The sequence below is a fragment of the Panthera onca genome, chromosome C2 (assembly GCF_046562875.1).
Source record: "Panthera onca isolate mPanOnc1 chromosome C2, mPanOnc1 haplotype 2, whole genome shotgun sequence".
Taxonomy (NCBI): Eukaryota; Metazoa; Chordata; class Mammalia; order Carnivora; family Felidae; genus Panthera; species Panthera onca.
In genome coordinates, this window is record NC_138347.1 from 57,570,982 (window position 1) to 57,586,162 (window position 15,181).

The window sequence follows — 15,181 nt, forward strand, 5'->3', positions numbered from 1 at the left end:
ACAATACATTTTTAACAGCCAGCACCTGCCCAGTGAGGCCAGAGGCTGCAGACAGTCAACCAGACAACTGACTTTCTCTTGATGGGCTTTGATTATAATCCCAATTAACCCTGGGATCTAAGATAGCCTCTGGGTTCCCGGGCTCTGCAAGGACAGAGATGTTCTTACAATGCCAAGCTGCCTGTTCCAGGCCATGTTGAACAGAATATTTAAAGAATTATTTTGCTTTAGAGTTCATAATTGCTGGTGAGTGTCAACACACACACACACACACACACACACACACGGACGCACGCATGCACCCATCACCTAGCATTTATGCAAAGCGTATTATGCTAGCTACTGCAGCAAGCACTTCACACATATTACCTTAATCTTCACCATGTCTTATTCTACAAAAGAACCTGCTTTGACAAAAGATCGCACAGTTATTAAGTGGAAAGCAAGGATTCAAACTCAGTCTCATCTGACTCAGTAACAGTTTAGCAACACAGAAGAATTCTGCTAGCATTACCAAGCTCAAATTTCAAAAGCTAGTATGAACATCTCTCAGTAAAGAAAATAATAATTAGCTGAAGCCCTGTTCATTTAAAGGGTTAGCGACTTAATCTTTTAAACTAAATCCCCTAGAGATAGTGTTGACTTATGAAAAAATAAATGAATGCAGGTCCACATAAAAGTTGCATTTTCAAAGAATAATTTCTAATAAATTCCAGGGATAGTCAAAGATGTTGTCAATGCACTTAGTGCATTACCTATCTACCTGTTTTATGCTGCACAATCCTCCCTCTCATACCTACCTTTACTTGTCCTCAACAGATGGCCTGTACAGGCCTTGAGGTACAAATGGAGCTAAAGTTTAATTTGCCAACTTGAAGAGGCTTATTTCTAAAATAGACATTTAACGGGGTGTCCGGGTGGCTCAGTCGGTTAAGTGTCAGACTTCGGCTCAGGTCATGACCTCATGGTTTGTGAGTTTGAGTCCTATGTCAGGCTCGCTGCTGACAGCACAGCACTTCAGATCCTCTGCCCCCTCTCTCTGTGCCCCCCTCTGACTTTCATGTGCTCTCTTTATCTCTCTCTCAAAAATAAATAAACATTAAAAAAAACAGTACAGATATTCAGGAAGCCTTAACAACAATCAAGCAAAAACTACTTCCCCCCTTTCCCCACTTCTGATTCTGGTCCCACAGTTTTCCCAGTCAGCTGAGATAAAAACCTTCAGGTCACTTTTCATTCTCCCTCTTCCTTCACCTGTAAATTCAGTAAGTCACCAAGGTCTGTCACTTTTCATTTATTTATTTTTTTATTCCCATATCCTTGAGGAGGTTTTTTCTTTCCAGATCAACCACTGGTCATCACAAATTCCACCCAAATCATCCCATACAATATTCTAAGCCTCTACATTGACGTGCCTGTTTTTATTTAGTCTCACCTCCCTGACCTATCCCATACAATTCCAAGACTGAGTCCCCAGAACACTACTTTGTACAGTTTCAATGGTGCTCTTTTTGGCGAGTCAAGAATATGTTAAAACCTGGGGCGCCTAGGTGGCTCAGTCGGTTGAGTGTCTGACTTCAGCTCAGCTCATGATCTCACATTCCATGGGTTTGAGCCTTGCATCGGGCTCTGTGCTGACAGCTCAGAGCCTGGAGCCTGCTTGGGATTCTGTGTCTCCTTCTCTGTCTGCCCCTCCCCTGCTCGTGCTCCATCTCTCTCTCTCTCTCAAAAATAAAAATAAACATAGAAAGTATTAAAAAAAAAAAGAATATGTTAAAACCTTAACCTACCACTCAAGAGAATGCACAACAGAGCCCAACCTGCATTTCCAGCTTTCCTTCCACTGCTGTTCCCCCAAGCTCATCCCTTTGCTCCAGCTTTAAGTGTCTACTCGCAGTCCTCCCAAAACAACTTGGATTATCCCCCTTTTTTTTACTTTATTTCTCTAACAAAAGAGTTCCTTCCTTCTTAATAATCAACCTATATTCACTTTTCCCATCTTTCAAAGTCCAGGTAGATCCCATTTCCTACCAGAACCCGCCCCCACCCCCACCCCCACCATCCCAAATAAAAGGAATAGTCCACTCTAAGTGTCAAGTGTCTGTTCTACTTATTTGGCACAAAATTATTTCATGGAATTACCAGTGTCTTTTCCATGTGTACATCTTTATTTGAACTAGACTGTAGAAATTTGCAAGTAGGAACTACATCATGTATGTTATTAATCCTTTACAGAACTTCTTGTTAAATATTTATACTCATAATACTATGTATTTTATATTGCACATAAATATTCATATGTCTGCCTCACAAAATTCCAATTAACTTATTTTAGGTAATCCACCCCTTCATGAGGATTTGTCTCCATGACACTTAAGGAATAAATAGTGATGGCAGCAAATTATAATTAGGTAAATTTTAGCTTCTATTTTGGTTGTTACCTAACATTACACATTTTTTTTTCAGAGCCCTAAGGTGAGTTACCTGTCTAGTGGCTAAATCAGTTCTGTTCTTCCTCATGTACAGAGTCTGTAATTGGCATAAATGTTCAGTTTCTGTAGATGTACCAGGCATCATCTATCTGACTTTGTGACTCAGATGGATTTTACAGCTCACACAAAGAACAAGGACTCTTTGATGACCAGTGACATCTCTTAAGCTGACAAATCACTTCCTTGTTATCCCTGGCATCTCCCACACCTAGCCCATTAGAAAGTGGCAGCTTTAAGAGATGTTGAAAGTTGAGGCAAAAAAAAAAAAAAAAATGAGAACCAATACTAGGCATTTAAATACTGACAGGCCTTGGGCAGACTTGATTTTTAAGTTAGCCATTCTAAGACAGATATAGGATTTTGCTGTTAAGATCAAAAAGTTAAGTCCCATAGCTTTTGCGTGTGGCAGGTCTTAATGCCTGGGGGAAGTCTGAACTGTGACTTGAATGGTGACTGGTCACATACATTGTGCCTTACTTTCCTCCTCTTAAATAAGTTAACATCTTCCTTAACTTCACTCAGATGAGCATTATCGATATGAGTTCTGCCATTTTGGGTTAAACGAACATTGGCAGGGGCCCCACAACTGAAATTCAAACCCACTTGGGGAGATCTTGTGAACTAGGGACCTGGCTGCTAAACTATATTAATCCAGGGAACTGTGGAACATCTTGGAAGATAATTCTTCCAAAGAGGGAATCAGACCCCAAGACTCAGCTGATGAGCCAGTTTGGTTCCTGCCATTCTGGCCTTATGTTCGGGCACTCATATTTGGGTCCTAAGGAGACAGAAGCCATAAGCAGAAACCAAAAGACAATGAAGGGCAAGTTACTACTACTTTGGGAGGACTTCTAATAAAGGACAATACCAAAAATGGAAGAGGAGCATTCCCTCCACCCCAATTCACTACAGGATTGCCCCCCATTTCAGTGGTCACAGCAGCCCCCCGAAAAAGAGGCAACGGTGCCGTGCAAATGCACCGTGTGGGAAACAATCAGTGTTGCACATGAGTCCCTGAGAAACACAACACCCCTGTTGGCCACTCAGAAATACTTGAGCGAGGACAGTAATGCTGTTTAGAGGGCTAGATCCAGCAGTGGCCAGGGACAGCCAATGAAACATGGAAGCTCTCTCAGAGTGACCCCACTTTCACTCAGGGAACCTTGAAGAGAAAAAAACAGAGACGGTCCCCAACTTAGAATAAATAGTTCCACTTTCGATTTTTTGACTTTACAATGAAGTGAAAACGGTACCCATTCAGTAAAACTGTAACATGAATTTTCAATTTTGATATTTTTCCAGGCTAGCCTTGTGTGGTGGGATACTCTCTCGTGACTCTGGGCAGTGGCAGAGAGCCGCAGCTCCCAGTCAGCCTGGCAATCACGAGGGTGAACAACAGATACATTTAACCACCATTCTGTACCGCTACAAACATTCTGTTTTTCACTTTCAGTCCAGTACTCAGTAAATTACAAGAGATATTCCACACACTATATCATCAAATAGGCTTTGCATGAGATGATTTGCCCAACTGTAGCCTAATGTAAGTGTTCTGAGCACTTTTAAGGTAGGGTAGGCTAAGCTATGATGTTGGGTAGGTTAGGTATATTACATGCATTTTCAACTTACGGTATTTTCTCTCTCTTTTTTTTTTTAATGTTTATTTATTTTTAAGAGACACAGAGTGTGAGCAGGGGAGAGGCAGAGAGAGAGGGAGACACAGAATCCAAAGCAGGCTCCAGACTCTGAGCTGTCAGCCCAGAGCCTGATGTGGGGCTCAAACCCACAAACCTCAAGATCATAACATGAGCTGAAGTCAGACACTCAACCAACTGAGGCACCCAGGCGCCCCTCAACTTATGGTATTTTCAATTTATGATCCATTTATCAGGCCATAATTCCATGTAAATCGAGGAAGATCTGTAAAGCTAATGTTTACTGAGTGTTTTGAACATGCAGTGTTTTTCACTTACTAGTTTATGTGATCCTGAAGTCAACTCTAGGGAGTAGGTACTAATATATATATTTTTTTCATCTTATAGATAAGAGACCTGACTCTTAAAGAGATTAGGTAATTGGTCCCAAGGCCAGGAACTAATCAATGATAGCCTGGGCATTCAGCCTATCCAAATGCTGTGAGGTTCCTGAGCCTGATGGGTAACTACCAGGGTATAGAGGCTACTTTCCTGTCTTACAGAAGCAGCTAAGTGGACTTGTTCTTGTGACAGTTAAATATAAGTTCTTTGTTCCAACAAAGACCAGAATTGGTGCAGGCGTTTAACATTAGTTGAGGATCCACTACAGCTGGTTGGGGTTCAGGACCCCACTCTCCAAAATGAGCCACAGAATCTCCAAAAGCTAGTAAAGGGACATTCCAGAGCAGGCAGCCTGACCAGCTCAGGCAGGTGTGGGATTCTTGTGCTTGCTGTCACAATGTCTTTGAGACTTCATGGTAAGTGCTCACAGAGGTTAGCACATTTGTGGAGTTCTTATTCCCGTGATGTGGACAGAGGGGGACTAAGACAGTGTCCTACTCTACATGCTGGGAAGACTTATTATTGGTACTTTTTTGGGCTAGGTTTTGGGGGACTGTAATATTTCCCAGAAAAGCACTTCCTCACTCTGAGTATTAGTCACCTGTGTTATAAAATGAGGGTGTTGGAACAGATCACCTCTGAATTTCTCTGTTGGACTAAGACTCAAAATTAGAAAATTAAGAAAGCTGCTTTTACATTTTTACTATAAACTGTAGGATGAAAGAAAGAAAGAAAGAAAGAAAAAGAAATTTCAAAAATAAGCCAATGGAGATCACACTTAGAAACTGTGGTCACCATAAGAAAGATAGAACAGGTAACAGAAAATAAGAGAGAGAGAAAGAAGGTATCCCAGGGTTAGTAGCTCCTAGAGAGAGGTGAAAGGTTTTCTCCCGGCTTTAACAGAAATAGATTAAACCTTTCTTCAATGTGTTGAGACATCCTGCAGGGTATTTTATGGGCCAAAATAAGTCAGAGCCTTCTCCATTCAAGACCCAAAGTACAAAAGGAATGAGGTGGAGAATACTAGGAAGTTCTGAAAGTGACTCTGTCGCCAGACAATCAGGGACACATTTCCTGACCTTGTAAACAATGGGATTTTTGGATTCATCTCCTTTAGAGGAGAGTGAAACCTTTGTCCCTTAGAATGTTTTAAACTGAGATAGACAAAGAGCACACTGTTTGAGAAATGTTCTGTATTGTATTAAAGAGCCTACTGCAGAGAATGGTCTGATGGGGATCCCCAGTGTAAAGAACTGGGTGACCTATAACTTCTCTATTTTTGTGGATTTCTGCTATCTTAAACCTTTTGCGGCAAGCAGTCAGGTCCCTGAGGAATGGGGAATTGAAATACAACAGGTGGCTTGGCTGGCTCTTTCCAACAGATGTAGAAGAAGCATGCCAAATGTTCTGTCACCAACATCACCCAGCGTGCTCGCACATCCCCCACCTACCACACACACACACACACTCACCAACACACATTTTCTCCTGCCCTGTACTTCTGTGAAGAAGAAGGCTTTAGTACGGTACAGTCTTATAGGTCTCTCTCCATAAGGCAGAGCCCAGAGAAGACACCGACTATGTTTTTTAGCTCATCATTGCCCAGACAATGTACCCAATTTTTATTTATCTGTAGGAAGTCATGGACAGAAACCTACCCAAGAAACCAAGGCATCCTGAAATGTGATAACAAGATAAGAATGTGTTCACTCAGGAATGATTCAATTCTCTGACAGTAAATACAAACAAAAACAAAATAAACTACCAAGTAGATTAACTGAGCTGAGATTATTTTACTATCTATTGCAACTTTAATGCCATTTATGTTTTATAACTTCAAATCTGAGAAAATGCCAAAAGATAAAAGGAGAAGAAGGAGGGGGAGGGGGAGGAGGAGGAGGAGGAGAAAAGGGAGGAAGGGTGGAAGGGAGAAAGAAAGAAAGAAAGAATGAAAGAAAGAAAGAAAGAAAGAAAGAAAGAAAGAAAGAAAGAGGAAGGAAGGAAGGAAGGAAGGAAGGAGAAAGAATAAAAGAAAATGTCAAAAGATGATTCAGGGAAAGTCAAGGCAGGGGGTGGCGGCAGGAGGAAGCATGTAATTCCTATTTTATTGAATGCCATCACATTTTTACTGAATGTTTTAGTATGCACTAAACAAGATATTGTCCCTTCCCTCATAGGGCTTTCAGCTTACAAGAGAAAATGTTCATTTAAATATCCAATCATAATAAGAGAGAAATTTTAATAGCAAGAGTACAAATAATAAGAAAATACTTTAATTACTGAGGCAAAAAAGCATAGTAACACACAGACAGAAAGACAACTATGAGAGACTATTTAGGGTCAGCAGAGAAAGCTTCATAAAAGGAGGAGGTTGAGGAAGAGGAAAATATATTTTTCCTTACTTAATAATCTTATATTATCCCCAGTTTGCAGACGAGGAAATTAAAGCTCAAAGGAATTGAATAACTCTCCCAAGATAGCTACGCTGTAAGAGACAGAAATTGTGCCCAGGCCTCTTTACCTCTGCCACACCCTTCCATCAGACCTAGGCTGTGACCACTGAATGGAGCCATCAAGAGTGAAGGGTTTTAGTAGCTGGAGACAGAAAGAACAACATGAGTAAATACACAGGGCATGAAAGCGCATTGTAAACTTGGTGAACTTCAAGAAATCATAGAAGTATATATAGAAGATGAGGTTGGAAACATTTTAAAGTGACAAATGGATACAAAAAGTTCAAATCTTAGAAAAACAGAAATCACAGGTCACTCTTCCAGTTGCTTATCTATGTCTCCCCTCCCTCAGATCAATCTTGCTTTTAGAAAACGCCACTGCACTGGGGACATACATACTTATTAAGTATTCAATTCTCACTGGATGACAATTGTGACTGTATTCTTTTAACAATCAGATGAGGGATGAATGGAATATTTAAAGTCCGGCTTATTATATGACTTGAAGATAGAGTAAGAAAGGGGGGACGGGGAAAGATAGGAATGGTACCACATAGCCTTGAGAAATCAAGTCCACAGATTATCCTAAATCCACCATGTACTTACTTACAGGGTCCTTAACGCACTTGAAATTCTATCACTGGCACATGTTAACCTATTGCCAAAGCTTCAGAAAATGGGGCAGGAGGAAGAAAGGCATTTTGTGTACGTAATTTGTACAAAAAAATATCAGAAAATGAATCTCTCTTTGGCTGCTGCCAGAAATTGACTTTTGTATGGAACCGTCAAAGTTCAGCCTAATCCCTAGGCTTCTCAAAATACTTTATCTCATGACTCAATTTATTCTCAGGCTACGACTACACCAAATATGTGGTCTACAAGATGTACATTTAGTATAATGTAATCATTGTAGTCAACCATAGCCACACTACGTGATAAAACCCTTCTATGCATGATAATCAAATTAACTCGGCAAATGTCCAATTTTTCCTTTTCGAAGACCATGTTTCTTATTCAGAGAATTAAATCTGAATATATTTTTCCTTAGTACTACTTCATTACTTCCAGAATATAGATGTTCTTGTTTATATGCTTCATTATCTTTATAAAACATCAAACAAAAGCACTTTGCATATTTCCCTGCTAAGTGGAGAGAAATCCAGAAATTTACTGGGTTTCTATTGACCCAGTAAATGCAAGACTGAAATCTAAAGGCTCTTAACATTATTTATGCTGAAAATGTATCAAATTCTATTCTGAAAGTACACTGACCTATAAAAAGTATTTGTCTTGCTCTGGTAAACAGGAGCCCTGTGTAAATGGATATCTCAGTTCCGACTGAAGTTTACTTTGTTCTAATCAGAACTGATGTATCAGATCACTTGATGATGTCCTTGTTACACTGGAGAGTCACCCATTCTGCAGCTTGTCTATACTGCAGCATGTGGTACTCCACTGAACTCAAAATGAATAAGGAAAGTAGAATTCTTTTAACCCTACAAAACTCAATAAATCTCTCTGAACACAGATCATAACAAAAAGATAATTTGTTGAAGTTGCCATTTTCAAAAATACATTCCTCAGAAATAAAAATAACACACAACTTTCACAATGGATTTTGTACCATCTTGCAGCCCAGGTGATCAAGAATCTGAAGGCATTGTGGGCCTTCATACTCTAAGATTAGTAACTCTATCAAGACTGTGTGACCTTGTACAAAACCCAAAAAGGTATTGGAAACCTGATTTTTCACTTAGCATTCTTCCAGAATAACTTTCTTTCACTTCCTCTTGCCCTTTGCTCTGCCGATGCCCCTTTAAAACTCAGGTCAAATGTCACATCTCTGGCAAGTCCTCCTTTAACTACCCAGTTCCACTTAACCATCTTTTCTCTGTGCTCCCAGAGCCCCTCATGCACAACGCGACAGCCACAGTTCCTCACTCTACCCGGCAGTCTTTGATCGACACGTCTGCTTGTCCTTCGGAACAAGAGGATGACTTATTCAACTTTGTTTTCCCATTCCCTCAATCGATATCTGGGACAGAGTAGTTGCCCAGTACGCTTCTTCGAATAAATAAATGACAAATGAAAAATATATCTATTCATATAAGAAGAAGATCATTTTGCACATGTGTCCAAAATTGCATCTTCAGACTTTTCTATTTATTCTCTGTCCTATATTTTAATATACAAAGACATTCTAATTTTGGCCTCTGTGAATAATCTGGCACATTTTGACTTTCAGCACTGTGATTTCCATCAAGCAACATATCGCACCAAAAGTGTAAAAAAGATATATATATATATACACATATTTTACCTAAATATTACTTGAAACAATGGCATGGGCTTATGAGCACAGTGATGAATTTATAATCTGAAATTCAGTGATTGTGTTCCACTGTGACTTGGGTATATAATTCTTTCTTCAGGCAAGGGGCTGTCAATAGGCAGCTTCGAAAAATAATGAATGTTTGCAGTAATAATTTCATGGGTTGACTGAAACTTAATAGCTTTTATTTCCAATTTAGACTTGTGATATGTTCCAGTAGAAACAGTCTCAAATGAAATATAGTCTATTACAGTACTATTTAACCCTCTCTTATTTTGTTAATCCTTTGTCGCTGTTTTATTTGGTTTTGTGTTTACAGTCACAGCAGACTGAGTTAGCCACCTCACTTTTTATTTTGCTGCCTCTGTCTCAGCCTTTCTCAGTCTGCTCTCCATCACCCAGAAGATGGATGTGTGATAACTAATTATCTGATTGATGAGGACCCTTGCTTCAGTTCACTATTGCCAACCTTCCTCTTGGCCCCTTTACTACTCAGTATTGGGTAAATGGCTAATTCTAGATTAGGTTAGTCCACCCTGCTTATTATCAATAGGTCAAATTGGGGACAAGGTTAAGACTCTCAGGTTAATGAAAGTCTTTGGTGTTCAAAGCTGTGGAAAAGTCTGACTGCTAGGAATATAGAATCCGATGGCCTTGAGTTTGCAGGTCTATGTGTATAGAGACAACTGAGCACCTTACCATGGACAAAGTACAAGGTTAGCATTTTGACGAAGGCAGAAATGAGACAAAAATTAGGGTAGTACTGAAACCCTTGGATTGCTGAGTGTATGATACACAACAGAACATTCTTTAAAATAATGACACTTACTCACGATACCCAACAGGCTGGCTTGAGATGATTTTGCAAAATTACACATAGTAGGTATCTACCCTAGAATAAATGAATCAAAAACCCCAGAGGTAACCTTGACACAAGCATTTTAAAAACAATCAAACTCTCAGGTCTGATGCGCATTTCTAGGTCTGATGCGCATTTCTAGGTCTGGTGCACATTTCTGATAATAATAAACCATTTCTTAACTACTTCTGAGACAAAATGCCAAAACCAAATAATTTGATGGGAAAAAAATAAATAAAATGGCTTAGGGTAGTTAAAGACAAAACTTGTTTAGATTCTCTGTCATGGCGCTCACGGCAACAACATTACTATGCTTTTGATGATACCGATGCACAGAGAAGCAAAAGTCAATAAGTATAGTGATCACCCTGAATCAGGCTTTATCTAAACTAGACCCCCCAAAATCACATCATTAGACAAAATTACACCAAGAGCTTATTTTTAAGCCCAATGAATAAACTATAGTGGATAATGAGAGTTCGTTCGGTGTTCCCCTTTGTCTACTCTAGAATTAAAGACGTGCTGATACAAATCTAGTGACTAGATAATCACTAATCATTGTGAAGCAGCAATGCTATTGAACCATATCATTTTAAAATACTGTAGATACTACTAGAAAAGTTGTGATGAACCAGGGGATGTTTCTTTTCTTCTAGAGGCAATGCAGAAGTAATGGAGAGTGAAGGGATGTGAGCAGCAGCACCACGAGAAATTTTCAATAGAAACCTAACATCTGGGATGGGATTGATAGGAGAAAGCGGTTGGTGTCTTTGGTTCTAGTAATCTTCTGCAAAGTTACGCTTTAAGGGACAAGAACACCAAAGGGTTGACCTCTTTACCAGAATAAATGATTTTCTGGACAAATACGAGGAATGCTTCCATGTTCTCATCAGTACTCATCATCTTGCTGGCCTCGCATCAAGGTTAATAATTATAACATGTCTGTCCCTGCTGTGACCTCTGAGAGGACACGTCCTCCGATCCTTCCTCCTGAGAAGAACATCCCCACTCCCTCTGCTCCAGGGCCAACCCACTTCCTTCGGGAGGGATGGCCCTCATCCAGATCCAGACCATTCCTGCTGGCAGCTCTTGTCTGCATCCAATTGGCCTCAGCTGGAGGTCCAGATGGCTCATTCCTTATTCCCCAGCAGGGTTTCAGCAGCATCCACCCCTTCCTGGTTGCTCTGCCATTAGTGCCATCAGGCCTTGAAAGGTTTCCCTAAATCCTAACAGCAGCTTAGTAGATTTTACTCCCATAGACTCAGCAATAGAAGGAAGACAGCTTCAGAAAGGATACACTATCTCTGTAAATGAGCAAGGTCCAATTGTGAAGTCTTCCAAGAGTTAGTTTGTATTCATGGCATTTCCTGCATAGGTACATGGGCTTTGTATATCTGTATCTATCAATATCTATAGATTCACCCATCAATTGACAGGTAGATATATCAGACTGACAGATGGACAGATACTGAAAAATACACATATAGATAGAGATATAGACATAAAGAGATACATATAGGATATATAAATATCCATATCTATAGCTACCTCTGTATAGATTCAGACATAATTTTTTAACTAACAACTGGATAGATAACCTGTTTGAAATGTTATATGTTAGATAAATCTGTATCTGTATTCATCTACCTATATCAAAATTTTAAAGGAGTTTTTGACACTTTGTCAGCTTACCTGTAGTTGCCATACTACATAAGATTTTCACCAACTTTGAAGAATATGTTTGGGATGATCTGACTTAAAATATAGACTCTATGTCAAATGCAAAATTCAGTCTGGGAGCCTTTCTAAGGTAGCCAAAACTGAGGCTATATTTTACCTCATTTGAAGTACAAATGAAGTACATTTGGGCTGGTCTGATTTAAAACTTGGGTTATAGAGACTTCACTTTTTGAGCCCAATCCTCTTCTGGAACAGGTAAAGTGAGGCAATGTGCTAGTTTCCTAGGGCTCCTGTGACAAATTACCACCAACTGAGTGGCTTAAAATGACAGAAGTGTATTCTTTCACAACTTGGAGACTAGAAATCTGAAATCAGGCTGTTGGCAGGTTCATGTTCCCTCTGAAGGCCCTAGAGAGGACTCCTCCCTTGCCTCTTCTAGCTTCTGGTGCTTTGCTGGCAATGCTTCCCATTCCTTAGTCTGTGGCAGCATAAATGCAGTCTCTGCCACAATCTTCAATTTCCTTGTTCTTTGTGTGCTCTCTGTGTCTTCCAATCTTCAGAGAGATTACGGAGATACCAGTCACTGGATTTAGGACCCACCCTAATCCAGTATGACCTCATTTAACTTGACTACATCTGCAAATACCGAATTCCCCCAAAAGGTCGTATGTCCAAATAAGGTGACAGAGGTTCGAACTTTAACATATCTTTTGATATGAACAAACAATAGAGACAATTTAGCCAACATGGGTGGAGAGCCCACATTATGCCAGGCACTAAATACCAGTCTGGAGAGTAGGACCCAGCTATAAGATGCTATGAACACAGAAGACAAATAGGGCTGCAAGTTGGACCCTAAAAAGGATGAAGAAAAAATTATGGTCAAACTAAGATACTTTTGATAATGAAAGTTTTGCAATAAGGAATTATGCCAGGACAACAGGCATAAACCAGCACAAATCCTGAAGAAAGTCAAATGTATGTTTACCCTAGCCCTAAAGGGAAAAGTCACAATATTAGGCTCTTGAATTGAAAGTATTATTTCACATTTGAGTTGCTTCTCAAATGGGCAACTCCATGTAAGGTGCTCTAGGGTGAGGCACTGCAGGGATTTATATATTTAATGATGGATAATAACTTCTTTAGAGTGACACTAATTTATTGAAAGAAATTATTTGTAAGCATTAGGGTGTTTTTATCTAATAATCTGTGACTGTTTTTTGCTGTGAATGTTTTTTGTGCACTTATAAATAGAAAGATTTAGCTACCTTCAATTCTGAATTTCATCTTCAACTTATGTTGGCTAGCAGCTCCCAAAGAACGGTCCCTATGTTATCTTTCCTCAGTATATTTGATCACATCTGGCAGGAATGTTACTGGTTATCTTCCCTGAATCGTGTTTTCTGGTGCCACCAAAATTAAACCCATCATCTAAATCCTTAAGAATAGAATAAGGGACTGTATAATAAGTGTTTAGCTATCCAAAGTCACTGATATTCAAATGCCACACCAGAGTGAGAAATTTTAATTTTGTTTTGATTTTTGCAAGAAAAATTATGTAGGGGAAAAAAAAGCCTCAACCAGCTGATAGTTTATCTTAAAAAGTAGGTCAGTTCACAGAATGAAAGGATGACTGTTTAATTAACTAGAAGCTTGAAACCCCCCAAAAAACCCCACTGTGTTTGTCTTTTTAGAGATTAGCCTTACCAACATCTTACATATCTGCCTGAGTGGTAGCTAATAATAATCAATTACATAGTTTGGAACCTCTTGATTAGCTACCTGCAATGTTAGGTACTAAGGCAGCTATATAAAAATAAAACATGTCTACAGACATTTTTGTTGGGTATTCAGGATCTACGTACCCATATAACTAGAAAGGTAATAACAAACTGGTGACCCCCAACAAAAATTAAGAGTAACTTAAAGCCAGATGCCAGTCAGTGTGGATTTGAATGATGAAATCACTCTCACAGTGAGTGTTCTAAGTACTGCTCCTGGAAGGTGACAAGATAGAAGAGAATCTGCCAAGGGAGAAAGAGAGTGTGCAAGGCCACAGGAGAGAGAGGAAGGAGCTAACATTTATTGAGTAACTACTATGTGTATGCTAGTTAGAGTACCCGACACCTTACATCACCCAATGTGACCCTCATGGCAAACCTGGGCAGCAAGTATAAGTGACAGATAAACCATCAAAGTCACAGAGCTGGAAGGCAGCAGAGAGAATACCTGAGCAGAGATTCTCTGAATCCACAGCCTACTTCTGTGCCACAGTAAGGAGACTTGTCCAGCAGCGGTCCAGGCCTTAGAGCTGGAAAGGAGCAAGATCTCCTGAGCAAGAGGAACCTCAGCTCTCTGAAGTACCTCTTCAGGAAATGGTCACCACACTGAGGTGGTTTCCTCATTTGGAAATTGACTGACACAAAAGCTTCATTTTCTCCTCTACAGACATTTAAAAGAGTTACTCTAAGGCTTTGGTTACAAGAAAATGTGGGGTGGGGGGGAAGTGACTTTATACAGCTGTCTGTGGGAGTAATTTTTAGCAGCTTGAATTTATATTAAAATAAGCTATAATGTAAGTGTAAATGTGATGAGTCAGTATACTGCCATTTTCCAGGGCCATTTTTCTCTACTTGCTTGACATGACTCACCAGATTTTTTTTTTTTCCTTTCACACAGAAAGAATCATACAAGAAAGGATGGGGAAAATAATCATTTAACTCCTTCTTGAAGTTGCTCAGCTTGGCTACACTCAGGGGTCAACGTTTCAAAAGTTGAAACGGATAGCCTATATAAGAACGACTAACTGCCAAAGGGCAGGAGAGTCTCCTGGATTAAGCAACGTCTTGGACTGATACAACTTTTAATGTATACCTTCTCATTAGTGGATAAGAATCTAGGAGATTCTTAGTTCACAATGATAAAAGGGGTTATTGATGTCATCTCTTTACCTCTACACACGGGACCTTGTTTCCACTGGTTAATTAGTGTTGGTAAAGCCATGTGAAATCCTAAGATAAAAAGGCTATATACTATTCATATGAGATGTTGGTGAATGTGTCATCAGAAGCAAACTGAAATATGGATTCTGCTTAAGGTGCTTCATACTCTTTAAGATGAGGATTTTAGCAAGGTAAGTTTTATATTCATTAAACTCAAGGTTTTAGCCAGGTGAACTCAAGTAGCTACAAATGCATAAGTAGCTCCTCACTTGGTTCAAGTGCATTCACTCACAAACAGGTTAAGAGCAAAACAAGTTTCTTTCCTCTGTAATTGAAGAAAACAGTCTATTAAAAGAAAAATAGAGAGGTTTAAAAAAAGTCAGATGT

The 15,181-nt window shown here is 39.6% G+C and overlaps 1 protein-coding gene across 1 annotated transcript in view; it reads right to left on the bottom strand.

Annotated features, from left to right (window-relative positions):
• LOC132683744 (uncharacterized protein NECTIN3-AS1-like) overlaps positions 1 to 15,181 on the bottom strand; it is a 67,252-nt gene that overhangs the window by 24,825 nt on the left and 27,246 nt on the right. The window lies entirely within an intron of this gene.